The sequence below is a fragment of the Trichosurus vulpecula genome, chromosome 2, assembly GCF_011100635.1.
Source record: "Trichosurus vulpecula isolate mTriVul1 chromosome 2, mTriVul1.pri, whole genome shotgun sequence".
NCBI lineage: Eukaryota > Metazoa > Chordata > Mammalia > Diprotodontia > Phalangeridae > Trichosurus > Trichosurus vulpecula.
The window spans coordinates 257,555,260-257,573,908 of NC_050574.1; the positions used below are offsets into that span (position 1 = coordinate 257,555,260).

The window sequence follows — 18,649 nt, forward strand, 5'->3', positions numbered from 1 at the left end:
AATTCTTATCTACAAACAGTGAAAAAAACTTGGAATTCTGGGTTCTAGAAGGAAATCTATTTGACCATGAAAAGGAGCTGCCTTGATGACTTCATGAACAGGATTTTCTTTTCTTTTTGACTAAGCCTCTGAATTCATTGTTGTAGGGAACTCCTCAAGAGCAAATTCCTTCTCTAATACAGATTGAGGTTTACTCTGAAATTTATGGCCTTAAAGAACTGCCTGAAGTACAATGGATAATTTTCATTACATGAAATTAAAAAGGTATTGCACAAACAAAACTAATACAGCTAAAAATAAAAGAAAAGCAGGAAATTGTGTGTGTTGGGGAATTTATAGCCAGTTTCTCTGACCAAGGACTCATTTCTCAAATATATAGGGAATGAAGCCAAATTTATAAAAAATAAGAGCCATTCCCCATTTGTTACATTGAATATTTTCACATCAGTTCTAAGCAGGGTAATGTTGAATGTTAATCAAGATATCTATGCATCTTTGAAGTAAGAGTTTCATGTCAAAAAAAGAAAGAAAGAAAGCTTAAAGTTTAAAGCCTCCTGGGTTGGAAATATAAATGATGGAACATTTCCATGCATCTTCAATAACTATATTTTTGAAGAAAGCAATTAGATGATAACAAAATTAACTGGACCACCTATACCACTAGACATATCATTTGTTTTTTATGATGGATTTCGCAATGTGAAATCTCCTCCCCCCGCCCCAACCTCTCCAGAGGCAGGAGATTCTTTGTGAGATTAAGAGATGTGGAACAGGGGCAGCAACAGTAAAATACCCAGAGATTCCTCCCTCCAACAACACCAATAACTAGGACCTAAAGGGATCATTCAACCTCCATACTCATTCAGTCCTTCTATATTGCTTTATGGGATGGGAGCACAGTGATGGATGAGAATTTTCTTGAAAAAAACTTTTTATTCATATTCACTGAATTCTACATAGAATGGACCCCATTCATAATGACAAATCATCAACTGGCCATTGTTAAGTACCCACTATGTATCGAGCACTGTACTAAGTGCTAGCAATACAAATAAAAAGAAAGAAATAATCCCTGTAGCTTCAAAGAGTTGGGGGTAGGGTAGAGAAGGGAGATGACTCATCTGTCATAAAACTGTGTTTTAATAGATTACTGTTGTGTCTAGTTTGTTGCACTTCACAGGACAAGGTTTGACCCTAGGTATATGAAAGGCAATATGTCATAGTAGATAGTTGGACCTGGAGTAAGGATGACAAATTTAAATCCTGCTTCAGATACTCAATTTTGTGACCCTAAGCAAAGCACTTAACTTTCCTCAACCTAGTTTCTTCTTCTGTAAGATTGGGATAATAATAATATTTATTTCACAGGGTTGCTGCATCAGAAATGATAACATATGCAAAGGGCTTTGCAAGCCTTAAAGCACTATATAAATGTCAGCTACTATATATCTTAATCCCTGTAATAATTATGTGCTACATAGTATTTTCTTTTTTTCCAGTTGTGCAAAATAGTATATATCATGCTTAATTACAAGTTGGAGATGTGATTTTTTTTTAACTAAATACTTAACAACAAATTTACGGTCCTACAAAACACCATTTAAACTAAACGGTAGAAGTTGATCTGTCTTCTTGGACCAACAGTAACTACTGTTTTCCCCAAACCAATAAAATCAATATATTGAATCATCAGCTGCATTGAATGAATAATGGATCACAATAAATGAGTCTCTTTTTCTAGGAAGTTTTCCTGACTCCTCTCTAAACATGCTATGAACTGGATAAAAACAATAGGAATTTCTTAAAGGTCAAAAGTTGAAAATGCTAACTATGGCTACATAATCTCGATCTATATTCATCATTTGAATTTTTAGTTAGTATGTTCTTAGATTACTTTCTTCATCATACAGGACAAGCACAAAACTTCACCCATGCCTCTAAGGACATTGGACCAGGCACCTTAAAGAAAGCTTTGCTATGCATATCTTTGGTGATCTTCATCCATCACTCAATCATCCCAGTATACTCAATATCAACGCCTTTGTGCTCAGACTGCATCATTTACCACCTTACCTTATCAAAGGGATAAGAGATCAGCAGGCACTGTATGTGCAATTAACCAACTTATCACAATATGGTTGTCCTTGGGATTTGGGAGCATATCTTTTTTCTGTATCATAGATTTCAAAGTAGGCTGCTCCATATATAATAATACCCTGTACTGAGACATTGAAACTTTGAGACAAGCCACAAATTGAATTAGACTTGGAGTTTTTAACAAAGCACTTTCCCATGGCTTTGAACTCTCTCAGGCCAGATTTCCCAACATCAGCTGCCAAGTAGGTTCTCCAAAATCCAAGGGGTAGACAAAGCAGAGGGAAGTGACTCCAGCTGTACTACCAGAGACAAGATTACCAGCAAAATATTTCTTAAACTCCTCCTCAAAACACCTGCTTACACTTATCCTTAAAGGCAAAGTTAAGGACCTGGGTGGGGAAATATCTGATGATATTTGCAATTACTCCACCAGAAGGGATTCTGTTCCTGTGGGATTCAGACTATATAATCCTTTCTGCTTTAGTACTGCTTAGCAGCAGCAATTTGTGTACCTGCATGCTATTTACAATAGTAGTTTGGTTCTCTCAATGGGGGCCACTAGTCTTGGAATTCCTTGGTGAAGATGGCCTGTTCCATCATGTTTACAGAGGGGACAGGTGAAAGAGTCATAGGCAAAGAGTGGGTATAAGATGGCCCAAAGCTGGGGAATGAGTTCCTCTCTGCCACTACATATTTTCCAGTTAGTTCTATGATCTATTCACAGAATTCTTTGGACTGATATTACTTCACTATTTGATTTGACTTGTAAACATGAAGGGTGGTGGAGAGAAGGAGAGGGAGAACTTGTAGTTTCTACTATGGTATTGTCAATTTCAATAAATTTATTGATTTTTCTTTAAGATTAATCCTTTGACTACTTACTGTCATTCAAGTCAGCTGTGGCTAAACGTTAGAAAATAAAATTATAAGAACAAATTAAACAAAATAGTTATCTGTCAAATATTTAAAATAGCAGCATTTAAAGATAAGTAAGATAAGGTATGTATAGTAATTATTTTAAAATGAGAATAACTCATTACAGGAGTTTGAAGCAATCAGCATTAGTAATAAATTAGGCTAACACAGAATCTATCATTCTACTTTTGAGAATTTCCCCCAAATCCACAGATAAGTGGTCTCCATCTTGTTTTAAAGACTTCTAGAATAAATCAGATGGATTGTTTCTATTTTTAAATGCTTTAAAATGCGGGTAGACAAGGGATTCCAAATTTTTAAAAATATCACTTGCATATAAGACTTTTTAAAAGCATTTATAGATTTAGATATAAAGCATATACAGACACAATTTAGCTTCTTAAGTTAGTGACTTTTCAACAATGAATAGTTTATCAATGTTTACATATTGAGACATAATTAAAATTCATTTTCTACTAGGTCTATTTTGAACAAGAATTTCTATTTATCTCTTTTTTCTTCCCTCTTGATTTCTTTATGTCCTTACTTATATAAAATGAATAAATCTGAGATTATAGAAATGTATTCTTTACTTTGATATTGGATGTGTAATTTTATCATCCTTCATCATCATCATCATCACAATTAACACTTATATAGTGTTTTAGCATTCACAAAGTGTTTTACAAATATAATCCTATTTTATCCTCACAATAATTCTGGGAGGTAGATCTATTATTATCTCCACATTACATATAAGGAAACTATGGTTTAGAAAGATTAATTGACTTGTCCAGAGTCATATGGCTATTAAGTGTCTGAGGCAGGACTGGAACTTAGAACCTCCTGACTCATGGTCAAACACTTTATCCACTGTGATAGATGGTCCCATGAATGAATTACTCTATCTAGCCAAAAATAGGTTCATCTGGTACAAAACACAAAAGTGTGTATATATAAGGAAAATAACTTTAATATTCCCAGATTTGTTGACAATCCATTTAGTAATATTTCACTATTACAAAATCCCTGAGGCCTGAAATAGCCTCTTATGGCCCCCATTTTTACCCATCAAAATATGATTAATATTTCAAAGCCCAGATCAGTGCCTGCCTTCTTCATGGAGCCTTCCTTGAGTACCACAATGGAAAATGATCTCTTTTGCTGCTGCTGAATGCCAATCAGAAGTATCTGTAACAATGACATGATATATAGTGATTTGTACTGTATTCTTTGGGTGTTCATCTTAACTACCCAACTAGATCAATAGCTCCTAGACTATAGAAGCTGGGTGTAATCATTCCTTTACCACCATGTCTTATGATTAGTAGATACTCAAATATTTGTTGAGTCAATCAATCAGCAAACATTTGTCAAGTGCCTACTAAATGTCTGTACTAGGCACTGTAGATACAAAGATAGAGGTGAAACAACCATTGACCTAAAGGAACTTCCATTCTATGGAGGGAGACAACAATGAAATGGATAGATAGATGGATGGATGGATGAATTTTTATATGATTATTTTTAGTCTTTAAAAAAACATATACGGAAACCTCCACTTAATCCCTTCCATTTTCTCTTCATGACATGGAGGTGACCTGTGTTTTCAAAGGCTGTGGAGATTTGCCAAGCTGTACAACCTGATCTCAGAAAGAACTGAACAAAAGGAAAAAAAAATCTAGAAATATTCACATCTAAATGACAACTAATATCTACCCTAAAAAAATTATTTTGAAAAATAGATAAGAAAGGCATTCTACAAAACTTTTTTTATATCGCAAATAATGATTTTCAAACCAGAGAGAAAGAAAACAGAAAAAGGTGATTGTAGATTTAATTTTAATGAATATAGATGCAAAAAAATCTTAAATAAAATCCTTGCATGTAGATTACAGCAATATATTCAGAAGATAACTTATTATGACCAAGTTGGATTCATACTAGGGATATAAGCATGATTCAACATGGAATCTGTGGGCACAAGATTATTTTACATCTCTAACCATGCAAAAATATATCTTATGTATAAACATAGAGTATAAACCTGACTAGTTCTTTCTCAAAGCTAGCCTATAAAATTAACCTTATACAACTTTTGGAAAATTTCTAGCCCAACATCTATCCTTGAGAGAGGAAGAAAAAAAAGGTAGTTAAATAAATGAAATAAGAATCTTCTTACTTATTCTTTGAATGCCCTGGCTTAGTAGTGCTGTGGGTAAGAACAATACTTTATGTTTATATAGAACTTTAAAGTTTATTTAGGATTCAACTCACATAAATTTTGTTGTTTAGCCAGTGCAATTATTATAAACTTCTCACACAAACACACTTTACACAGGAGGAAACCAAGGCACTATTAAAACGGTTAAGTGATTTGCCCAATCAACTCATAAACATCAGAGCAAGAATTCATTTTCAGGTCTCCCTAACTCCAGACCCAACTCTCCTTCTACTATACCACATGGGAGAAGTTAGAAGAAATGGCTTCCATCAAGACCTTAACCTTATTCCATAGTGTATTGCCCTTTACTATCCTGGCTTTGCTTTGGATTTTCTAATTAACAGTAATAATTAATTTCAAATTAATGTTAATAGCCCCTACCTCTAAGAGTTGTTGGAGGATCAAATGAGATATTATTTGTCAAGCACCTGCCATATTGTAGGCATTTATTAAACATTTGTTTCCTTCTTTCTTCCTTCTTTAATTTATAGTCTTAATGAGCCGATTGTGACAACAGGAGGTTGTGACTTTCCCATAGTCACACTGATAGCATATGTCAAAGGAAGAACTTAAATTCAGGTCTTTTTGACTCAAATGACAGACCCCTACACCTAACTCTGTGAGAACAGGCTAATTTCTGGAAATGACAAAGAAAACATATTACACTGTGTCTATCAAAATGTTGAAGCAGACTTCAAACTGATCCTGTAAAGGGAATTGAATAAGACTGCCTCAGGAAGTCATTGACTCTTAGCAGAGCCTGAAGATACATTAAACAAAGTGACAAGCCATATAAATTTCTCAAGCTCTTGACATTTATTTCACAAACTCTAGGTGAACCTAGATACTCTAGCTGAATTAAATTATTATAAGCAATTTCCTGTCAGAAAAATAGCCCTCATTTAACACCAAATAACCATGTAACTAAGCATTGGATGGTGCTTTTAAGATTAGGAGAGTACTTCCTTGCTTTCCACTACGCAATTATAGGGCAACTAATTCTTTTATGGGCTGGAATGAGTTTGAGAACTTCTTCTCATCTATTGCTATAACACTAATTGAGTTTACTAAGAAAATAAATTATGCCATTGTCAATAAGAAAATTGACAGCCTGATTTTTCCAGCTCTAGTGGCTAGTCACCAAAGTGCTACAGTACCTGGCACAGAACATTAAAAAAACCTGGCAGGCTACCACCTTAGAAAACATTATGGTTCTGTCAGTTCAAATATGTTTTCTAAGCTCTGTCTACTTCTGGATTAACTTTCAACATCAAATTATATCATGAGTCTTTGTAAAATGAATATAATTCAATTATTTACAAGATGCCCATTATTCCAAGTATGTACCATTCAGTACCTGAGACAGTGGTGTTCTTAATTGGTACAAAGACATAAGGAGATAACAGAATTTCTTTTAATCGTAGTGAATCATATGTTTGGCTCTGGAAAAGACCTTAGAGGGCATCATAATCTCCTCATTTTACAGATGAGGAAAATGAGCTCCAGAGAAGGTAAGTTGCCCAAGGTCACATAGGTCAGCCAATCAACAAATGTGAAAGTGCTTACTATGTGCCAGATACAGTGCCATGCATTGAGGATATATATAGTGCTTGCCTTCAAAGAGTGTACATTCTGATGAAGGAGACAACAAATAAATAACTTGGAATATAAAAGCCATATACAGAATAATGTGTAATAAGCCTAGAGTGATGGATTGGAGCCAAATTATGAGCAATTTTAAATGCCAAACAGAGGAGTTTGTATTTTATTCCAGAGGCAATAGGAAGCCACTAGGGCTTCTTGAGCAGGGATCAGACTTGAACTTTAGGACAGTGGTATCAAATTCAAATAGAAACAGGATCCACTAATCCATACATAAGGAACACTGTGGACTACATATTAATTTACATTAAATATTATAAAATGTAATATTAAAATATAATGTTATCTACATTTATTCTATATTTATTTTGTTAAATATTTCCCAATTACATTTCAGTCTGGTTCCATGGCATTCCAAGTGGTGTAGCCAGTGTTTGATAAGTCTCTGCTTTAGGAATATTGCTTTGGAATGGAGGATGGAGTGGAGAAGGGAGAGTTCAGGCAGGGAGACTAAGTAGGAGGCTTTTGCAATACACCAGGAGAGAGGTGATGAGGACCTAAATAAAGTAAGGTTAAAGCCATGGGTATAGTGAGGAGTCACATGCAAAAGACTGTGTGTTTGTCCTTCATTTTCAAAGAGGACCATGACATCATGGAAATGATGACATTACTTGCAGTTGACTTTGATTTCAGTGAATGTCAATGGTAACTGTTTCTCTTTGAAACAGCAACTCTGAGAGTCTTCCCTTCCAGCTTGATATTTTTTTTCTTTTTTTCTAATTAAAGGGACCATCCCTAGACTCATTTCTTAAAGAGGCCTATTCACTGAATAGGCGTTACCTCACTCTGAGTACAAGAAAAGGCCTTAGCCTAAAAGGGCCAGGGTCTCCCATTGCATCCTGGGCCATCTCTAGTCATCCTGATGAATATCAGGCCACTAGACCCAGATGGCTCTGGAGGAGAAAGTGAGGCTGGTGACCTTGCACAGCCTTCTGTCATGTGCAAAAGATACTGTGGAGTTAGGAATAAGACTTGGCAAATGAATGGATAGGTGGGGAGAAGGAAAATTATAAGGATGACACTGAGATTGAAAACTTGGGTGAAGGATGGTGGTACCCTTAACAGAAATAGGGAAGTTCACAAGGAATTTCTGTTTTACACATGTTGAGCTTATTATGCCTGCAGAACATCCAATTGGAAATATCCAATAGGAAAGTGGTATTGTAGGACTAGAGCTGAAGAATGGACCTAGGAACTGATCTCTAGATCTTGGAGTCACTATATAGAACTATATAGATATATAGATAATAGAACTCATGGATGCTGATAAGATAACTAGGAGGGAAAATATAAAGATAGAAAAGAAGATTACTTAGGACTTGGGGTATGTTTACAGTTTTGAAGTGGAAGATAGATAATTATCTAGTCAAGGAGAGAGGAGAGAAAATATCCCAGAGAAGAGAATGTCAACAGTGCCAAATGATAAAAATAGGTCACAAGAAGTATGGAGGCTAAGAGTCCATCAGATTTCTCATTTAAGAGACCACTCATAACTTTGGTGGGAGCAATTTCATTTTAGTGATGAGGTCAGAAACCATACTACAAAGGATTAAGAAGTGAATGAGATGAGAGAAAATGGAAGATGAAGACCTACTCTCTAATAACTTTATTAGACTAAAAATTTTTAAATATCTAGGACATGTGTATATTATTGAAATAATAACTAACATTTTATAGTACTTTTAAGATTTTCAATGAAGTACATATAATATTAAAGAACAATATATACATATATTACATATGTATATGTTTATATACACATATGTGTGTATATGCATTTGTGTGTGCACGTGCTCTATTAGACTGCCATTATGACCCCATCTTACCCATCTTACAGGTAAGGAAAATAAGCTTGAACAAAGGTTAAGTGATTTGCCCAGGGTCACAGAGCTAGTGTCTAAGGCAGGATTTGAAATCAGGTATCCGTGACTCTAGGTCCAACAGTCTATCAACTGTGTCAGAAGAAGATGAATGGGCAAAAAGGGAGAATCGAGCGACTTCTTTTACATCAGTAACCTTTTGAATAGACACATTTTCAGAAAAGAATTGACAGCTCCAATCAGTTTAGCTTTCCATTTCTAAGGATAGCTAGAGCTGCTTTATCCAACTTATTAACAGAGTATAATAATAATAGCAATAGTAATAATAGTCAGCATCCACATCGGGCTTTAAAGATTGCAACGCACTTTATATATGTTTTCTCATTTGATCTTTTGGGCTTCAATGCTTCACTGCTACGACCAGGTAAGAGTTCTGGTGAAGAAATTCCTCCAATACAAAGAAGGACTGAGAACCAAGCTGAATGTTGAATTCACCTCAGGAGCTCACGCTTAAATTTTCTGAGGCAGCGTAATGAAAGAAAAGATAGAGGAAATTCACCAAAAACAATCTACTAGAGAGTAGGAGAGATTGGGGTGAGATTGGTTGTTTTCCCGGGTAGTTGGTTTTACAGTTGTCCAGGACCTTTTTGAGCCATCGTCTCGATTGAAACTGATGCGGTACCTGCCATCTGCTGTTTTCCCTCCCTCTAAAACAGTCATTGAAACTGACTTTAAAGAGCCCAGAAATAGTGGCTGAAACCAAAAGAATGGCACTTCCCCCACGTGTCTAACAAGATCCACACAAAGATGTAGAAACCAGGAATCATTCTGGAAAATCTGAAATAGTTTGGTTTTTTTTGAAACTACATATAAAACCAATTCTTTTTGGCTTCTATAAAATGAGTAACCATCATCTTTCCTACTCCCAAATTGGCTCCCTTTCCCAACTTTCCATTGCTGTTAAAAGCGCACCAAATATTCCAATCTCCCAGACCAAAACTTTTGGTCTCACTCCTCTCATCAATTCTCAATCAACCAATAAGCATTTATTAAGTACTACTACAAGTATGGTACTTTTTTAATTACTGAGGGTGCAAATTCAAAGAATGAATTAATTCCTCCTTGTAAGTAGCTTCTAATCTGTAATAGATTTTTAGGTCTATGCTCTTAATATTATTACTAGTGATGCCTTAAGCATGTCCTTACACCCCTCCAAATATGCAACAGTCCCATAAATGATTTTCTCCATCCCTTAAAATCCATCCTCCAATCTAATCTTTTCTTGATACCACTCAAATCAATTGATCATATCAATTTCATGCTCAAGCTCTTACAATGGTTCCCCATTACCTATGGCATTAATTCTAAGCTCCTCTGCTGTCAAAGCCCAACCCTATTTAACCATCCTTATTTCCCACCACTTTTTAATGAGTCTTACCATTAGTCCAGCATGTTTCACTTTCTTCTCCCTATGCATACCATGCTAATTTATTCACTCAAGATGCTCTCCCAGCTGTAGATGTCCTCTTCTCTCCTCCCTGCCTATTCATCACAACTATCCATCAAAGCCCCATTCAAGTCCCATCTTCTTCATTAAGCCATCCATAAATATTCCATCCACAGTGATCTCTCCCTCTTTGAACTCCTATTCCACTAAATTTTTGTACATACCACTTAGAACTTAATTATATGGTGCCTTATGATGCTGTCTTATTATTTCTGGTGTGTTAATCTTGTCTTTTCAAGAATCTTTAGTGCAGGGACTATGTCTTAGTTTTCTCTGTACCTCCTATACCACTTACCCCAGAGGCTGGTTCATAGAAGCTGCTCAGCAAATACATGTTGACTGATTGATTTATAGCTCTGAGACTTGTAATCAGATCTTTTAACTCAACTATAAATTGGTTTGGAATTTAGAAGTTCTGACTCCCAACCCAGAGAAATGTTCCTTTACATAATAAAATGTTTGAAGTTGCCTTTATGGAGAAGATTCTGGGAAGATGACAAAGTAGGTCAGAAAATTCCAAGTTCTCCAGATTCCCTCCACAAATAAGACAAAATAGCACTTCAAGGTAAACATAGAATGGCAAAAATAAACAAGAGTTGGGGTGGAACAGTGTCCTCTTGGGACAACCAAAAAAGATTCAAGACTTGGTCCCTGGATTGCACAACAGGTCCTTACCCAAACACCACTTAATGGTTATTTTGGGGCCCTTGTGTCTCAGAGTGAAAGTAAATAGTAACTGATTCTCTTTTGGTCAGCAACCCTGAGGTCTTCCCCTCCCAGTTTGATTTTTTTTTCAATTAAAGGAGCCATCCCTTGATGCACTTCTTACAGAGGCCTACTCACTGAATGGGCTTTGCCTCACTCAAAGTGAGAACCTGAAAAGGCCTTAGCTTAAAAGGGCCAAGGTCTCCCACTGCCATCACCTCGGCCATCCGCAGTCATCCTGATCAATACCTGGCCACTGGACCCAGATGGCTCTGGAGGAGAAAGTGAAGCTGGTGACTTTGCACAACCCTTCTTCACTCAAATCAAAGCCAATTGCAAGTCTTGCCTCACTAATGTCATGTTTCTCTTCCAGGACAAACTACAACCTGTGAAGTGAAAACACTTCCAGGCTAGTTCCAATGAAACAGCAAGTCAGGAGCCTGGGGGCTAGCTGGGTTGGGGCGTAGCACCAGCCTCAGCACCAGCCACAGGAATTTTCACTTCTCGTACAGTGTTGGGAGTCAGGCAGGGAAAGATTGAGGGAACCTCAGCTGATAGGAGACACTAGGTCCAGCCGCGCTGCCAAGACACAGCCCTGGGCAAGAAAGAACCAGCATACACCCAGTGAGTGTAGAAGCAATGGGACAGGGATACTGCTATCTGTGAGCACTAATAGGAGGGCAGAATTCTTGCTTTAAGTTCCAGGCCAGAGGGTAGAACTAAAGGAGGATCTGAGACACCATACCCCATAGTTCAGGACTAGAAGTGATTACAATAGCAAGCTCCTATAAATTTTTTTAAAAATGAGCAGGCAAAGGAGAAAGAACCCAACCATATAAAGTTACTATGGGAATACAGAAGACTAGAGTTGATCTTCAAAGGAAGATACTGAAGCAAAAAAGCCTCTCCTGGGGGGAGTCAAGATGGTGAAGTAAAAGCAGGGAATCACTTGAGCTCTCCCCAAAAACCCTCCAAATACCTGTAAAAAACTATTCTAAACAAATTCTTGAGCAACAGAACCCGCAAAAAGAGAATGAAACAAATTTCCAGCCCAAAACAACCCCGATGGTCGATGGAAAAGGTGTGTGGTGCCTAGCTGGGAAAGAGGCACAGTCCAGCATGGGCGCTGACACAGACCAGGCCCCAGGAAACCCAGAGCAGGCCTCAGGGAACTGAATCACTGGTAGCTGAGACAGTTTGCAGACTTCTCAACTCACAAATGCCAAAGACAACTTAGAAGGTCAGTTGGAAATGTTTGTCAGACCTGGTCATGAACCAGCCCCAGCCTTAGTGTAGCCCTAGGGCAGTGGTGGCAGCAGCTGCTTCCAGAGCTCTCAGTCCAGAGACAGTGAGGGGATCAAACAACTGATCAGAAGGAGACTACAGGGATCTTTTTTCTGGCACTGAGGCAGGATTCTGTTGGTTTGCACATACTCAGATCTGGGTTGCAGTCCTGGGTGGCAGTCCTACAGCTAGGAGGAGCACTGGCATAGCAGAGCTTCTGGCAGCAGTGGAGAGGGAACCCTCCTCACTGTTCCAGGGCAGAAAAGAGTGCCCATAGTCACTCATAGAACAGAGGGCAGGCCAGGAGAAGAGCAAACACCTCCCCTTCAATCATACCACCTTGGAAGAAGTAAAAACTTACAGGTCCCAGGAAATATCTCTGAAAACATCTGCACAAAACCCCCAAAACTTGGGACAGTACACCTTCCACACTAGAAGCAGAGCCCTACCTTAGCAAAGAGTTAAAAAGTCAAGTAATTGGCTCAGAAAATGAGCAAACAGTGGAAAAATCTCAGACAATAGAATCTCACTTTGGTGAAAGGAAGATCAAAACATACACTCAGAAGGAGACAACAAAGTCAAAGCTCCTACATCCAAAGCCTCCAAGAAAAAATATTAATTGGTCACAGGCCATGGAAGAACTCAAAAAAGATTTTGAAAATCAAGTAAGAGAAGTAGAGGAAAAATTGGGAAGAGAAATGAAAGTGATGCAAGAAAATCATGAAAAATGAGTCAACAGCTTGCCAAAGAAGATCCCAAAAAATATTGAAGAAAATAACACCTTAAAAAATATACTAGACCAAATGGCAAAAGAGGTCCAAAAGCCAATGAGAAGAAGAATGCCTTAAAAAGCAGAATTGGCCAAATAGAAAAGGAAGTCCAAAAGCTCACTGAAGAAAATAATTCCTTAAAAATTAGGATGAAACAAATGGAAGCTAATGAGAAATGGAAGCTATGAGAAATCAAGAAATTATAAAACAAAACTACAAGAATGAAAAAATGGAAGACAGTGTGAAATGTCTCATTGCAAAAACAACTGACCTGGAAAATAGATCTTGGAGAGATAATTTAAAAATTTATCCCCTCCTGACAGAGATCCTAAAAGGTAAACTGTCAGGAATATCACAGCCAAATTCTAGAGTTCCCAGGTCAAGGAGAAAATATTACAAGCAGCCAAAAAGAAACAATTCAAGTATTGTGGAAACACAATCAGGATAACACAAGATTTAGCAGCTTCTACATTAGGGAATAAGAGGGCTTAGAATATGATATTCTGGAGGGTAAAGGAAATAGGATTACAACTGACAATCACCTATCCAGAAAAAAAAATGAGTATAATCCTTCAGGGGGAAAAATGGATATTCAACAAGATAGAGAACTTTCAAGTATACTTGATGAAAAGACCAGAGGTAAATAGAAAATTTGATATTCAAAAACAAGACTCAAAAGAAGCATAAAAAGGTAGACAGGAAAGGGAAACCACAAGGGACTTACTGAAGTTGAACTGTTTACATTCCTACATTTGTAACTCATAAGACCTTTCTCATTATTAGGGTAGGTGGAAGGAATATATAAAGGCAGAGGGCACAGGGTAAGATAATATCTAAAAAATAAAATTAAGGGGTAAGAAAGGAATAGACTGGGGAAAGGAGAAAGGGAGAGGTAGAATGGGGTAAATTATCTCACATAAAAGAGGCAAGAAAAAACTTTTACACTGGAGGGAAGAGGGGGGAGGTAAGAGAGAATGAGTAAACTTTACTGTCATCAGTTTTGGCTTAAGAGGGGAATGAAATACACACTCATTTGGGCATGGAAATCCATCTTACCCTACAGGAAAGTAGGGGGGAAGGGTATAAGAGAGGGGGGAGTAATAGAAGGAAGGGCAAATTGATGGGAGGAGGTAATCAGAAATCACTTTTGAGGAGGGACAGGGTCAAAGGAAAGAATAGAATAAACAGAGAGGGGGTCAAGATAGGATGGAGGGAAATATAGTTAATCTTTCACAACATGACTATTATGGAAGTGTTTTGCATGATTACACATGTAAACCTATATGGAATTGCTTGCCTTCTCAATGAGAGTGGGTGAGGAGGGAAGAAGCGAGAGAATTTGGAACTCAAAGTTTCAAAAAACAAATGTTAAAAAAAATTTACATGCAATTGGGAAATAAGATACACCAGCAATGGGGCATAGAAATCTATCTTACCCTACAGGAAAATAGAAGGGGAAAGGGATAAGAGAAAGGGGGTGATAGAAGGGAGAGCAAAGTGGGGGAAGGGGTAATCAGAATGCATGCCATCATGGGGTGGGGGGAGGGGAGAGATGGGGAGAAAATTTGGAACTCAAAATCTTGTGGAAGTGAATGTTGAAAACTAAAATAAATAAATAAACTGAAATGAGAAAAAAGCCTCTCCTACCCCAAAGAGTAACATCAAGTGGTAATCTGTGCAAAAATAATTTATAGAACTTTTAAAATAATTTAAAAATAAAATGAGAAAGATTGAGGAAAATGTTTTTAAAAATAAGAACAGTCCAAGAAAAATAAGAAGATTATGAAAAGAAAGTCAACCAACTGAAAAAGGAGATATAGAATCTTGAGGAAGAAAATGACTCCTTGAAAATTAGAATTCAGCAAAGGGAAGCCAGCAAAGTTATGAGACCAAGAAATAACAAAATAAAATATAAAGAATGAAAAAATAGAAGGGAAAATGAAACATCTCATGAGAAAAAAAACTGATCTGGAGAACAGATCAAGAAGAGAAACATAAGAATATTAGGACTACCTGAAAGCTATGATCAAAAAAAGAATCTTGATGCAATGATACAAGAAATAATTGAAGAAAATTGTCTTGACATGTTAGAACAAGAGGGGAAAGTGGAAATAGAAAAAAATCCACTGATCACCTGAAAGAGAGTCTACAAGGAAAACCTACAGGAATATCATAGCTAGATTCCAAAACCCCCTGCTCAAAAAGAAAATATTACAAGCAACAAGAAAAAAAAATAATTCAAATATGGCAGAGCCACAATTAGAAACATACAACACAAATAGAATCACACAACGCCTAGCAGCAGCTACATTAAAAGACTGCAAGTTAAAGCTAAAATAGATTTAATGAAAAGAGAAAAATAGCGAGACTATGTTATATGTCAGCCATATTAATCAATATTGTTTTGGACTATTTAACACAACTAGACAGTATAAGGTTGGAACATTGCTGTAGTATAGAAAACAACAAGTTGATGGACTTAGAAAAATATGAAAAGACTTGAAAAATAAAAGGAAAATAAAGGAAGACACGATCCACCCTCAAAGAAACAGAGGACAAATAAGTATAGCATAGTCTTACATAGATGTATATGAATGTACATGTCTGTATATGAGTATGATTATAGATATCTAAGTATATGTAAGTGTATACATGTATTTACATATATGTTTGTGTGTAAATATGTATATGTGTATGTATGTGCATATATTGTGTGTGTATGTATATGTGTAGATGTGCTTAATTGTAGCCTTCTTGGGAGAGCGGGGAAGGAAGAGGGGCAAAGAAACAAACGAAAAAGTACACAGCAGAGAACAAAAGAAAACTCACCAGGAAGCAAAGATGGACATATCAGAACACAACGTGTTGTATTTATTATATAGGCTTTCTTGAAAAGTAAATTTATTGCTGTATATTTTGACTCTCCTCTTACGTTCTGCTGTACACATGGCAATGCCTTTTTTTCTTTTCTTATTTTGTATTTACGTTTATAATATGTTCCTCTTTCTTTTCTTATTGCATATTTAAATTTTAGTATTTAAGTTTAAAATAAATTACATAAACAAAGTTGCCTTTAAGGTCTTTACAAAACTGAGAAAACCAGTCTAGCATTCTTAGCAAATATAAATATAGACATATAAATGCACCCATACAAATGCACATAAATATACATGTGTGTATGTGTATATATGTATATGTGTATGTATATGTTACATAAATTGGATTGTCGTTTCATTTTTGTTAGAAAAATCCTGTTCTGGTGTCTCCTACAACATGTAAGAGACCCTAAGTTTTCTAAAAGTTAGGTTAGTGGTGCCCAAACTGGAATTTCTCTGTGTATAATTCAAAAAAACAAAAACAGCTATAAGCCTGTTGTCTGAGGATGAGCTTAGATTTAATTTCACTCCCTATCTCACCCTTCTAAATGACTAGATTACTCCACAAGGTCATCAGGGCATAATTCTAAAGATTCACTACAAGACGGCATTCCTTAGGTTAGCTAGCACAGCCCAGAGGCCTCAAATTCTCTGTTCAATTTAATGAGGTATAGAGGAACCAGTATTAAACACACTGACTCTAAGATAAACTACTAATTCTAAAAAGAGTCATATAATTGAAAGAATAGACAATATGATAATTAAAAATATTTTAGATAAACAATAAGGTGGTTACTTTGAATGTTATTTTATATCCTGAATTTTTCCCATTTTCTATTACTATAAATCAAGAACTAATGTGACTCAATTCTAAGTTAAATTGACAATTCACTCACCAACTATGTTGAAGCTTACAGTTGCACTATCTCAACTGGTCCCCAACACTACAGCAGTTGCTTTCCTCTGGAGCTGGAAGCAACTAGAATTGGAATGAAATTTAAGCCCTTGTGTTCCTTAACTTTATTGTTTAATCTCTATAAAAAGATACATAAGCACTTATGACACAAAATCAGGGAACAAAATTCACTCTTTTATTCTTTTCTCTTTGAGTATCCCACCCAACCTGGAAATCAAAGGTAAGAACACAATGACTATCTGGTTCCTTCTATTTCCCATGAAATTTCTTCTTTTTTCCATAAACAGGGAAGCCTTTGTATTAGATATAAATTTAGGGTTTCTTATGTTCCCACTTTGTGAAACAGAAAGAACACCATATTTGGGGTTTTTACTCAAATTTAAATCTTTGACTCTTTGGGATCTTGGGCTTCAGATTCCTCCTGTATAAATCAGGAGACTGGATTCTCAGATGATTTCCGTGGTCTCTTCCAGCCTTAAATACTTTGTTCCTATGTTCTTAGACAATTGGGTGATATAATGGATAATGCTGGACCTATTGCCAGAAAGACCCGAGTTCAAATGCTGAATCAGATATTTATAGCTGTGTGACCCCAAGCAAGCCTTTTAACCTCTCTCAACTTCAGTGTCCTCATCCATAAAGAGGGGATAATAATAGCACCTACCTCCCAGGGTTGTTATAAGGATCAAATGAGGTAGCATATGTGAAGTGTTTTTCAATCCTTTATAAATACTAGTTATTATTTCTATTATTGTCAAAAAAACCCTCCCATCTGTTGAGCTCACAGTCACATTAAGAATTCTTTACTACCCAATGGGAACTCTTTGCCAACCTCCTCTGCTTATATTACAGAAGTACTGACTTTTAGGTGGCAGCTATTGATAGCCACAGTTGAAAACTATTTCCTTTATGTGTATTTTCAAACATAGCCCACAACCAAGCACAAGACAAGGAAACACTGTGTATGTGTGTGTGCATGTGTGTGTGCGTGCGTGTGTGTGTGTGTGTGTGCATACTGACATAATACCATACATATTTCAAGAATTCCAAGAAGGAAAAGTTGATTATGGGTGGGGGAACTCAGGAAAGACTCCTGAATAATTTTTTTTTAAAAAAACAACATTTAAATATTTACTGGGGGGGGCGGGCAGAGCCAAGATGCAAGAGAAGAAACAGGGACTCGCTTCAGCTCTCCCAAATTACCCTCCAAACAACTTTAACAGAACACCTTAAAAATGAAACTTGGAGTGGCAGAACCAACAAAAAGACAGGGTGAAATAATTTTTCAATCAAAGAAAACTTAGAAGATAAGCAGGAAAGGTCTGTCTTAATGAGGTGAAAGTGGAACCCAGTTCAGACAATGACTTGGCAGGACAGCAGTAGGCCTTAGGGTCAACTGAATTGGCAGCAGTGGCTTCCAGACCTCTCAGCCCACAGATGGTAAGCAGGTCAGACAGCTGGTCAGAAAGAGATTACAGAGGTCCATTTGCTGGCACTAGATATAGGATTCTGTTGCAGTGCTCATACATGGATCCAGATCACAGTGCTGAGTAGCAGTTCCAGGGCAAGAAGGAGCTCTAGCACACTAGAGTTTACAGCTGCAGGGAAGCAGAGACCTGAGTTATAGTTTCATGGCAAAAAAAAGAATGCTTGTGATTATTCACAGACCAGAGCACAGGCCAGGGGATCAATGACCACACATCCCCTTGGATCATACCACTTTGGAATACTGAAAACTTACTTACAGACCCCCAGAATTAGCTCTAAAAACAGTAGCACAAAACCCTGAAGCTTGGGAAAGTGCTCTCTGTACCCCAGAAACAGAGTCAACCTTAACATAATGCTAAAAGTCAAGAAAAAGGCTGGAAAAATG

At 36.8% G+C, this 18,649-nt stretch overlaps 1 pseudogene; it reads right to left on the reverse strand.

Moving 5' to 3' along the window:
- Nucleotides 1–1,885: 1,885 nt before the first annotated feature.
- LOC118836958 overlaps nucleotides 1,886–18,649 on the reverse strand; it is a 29,704-nt pseudogene continuing 12,940 nt past the window's right edge.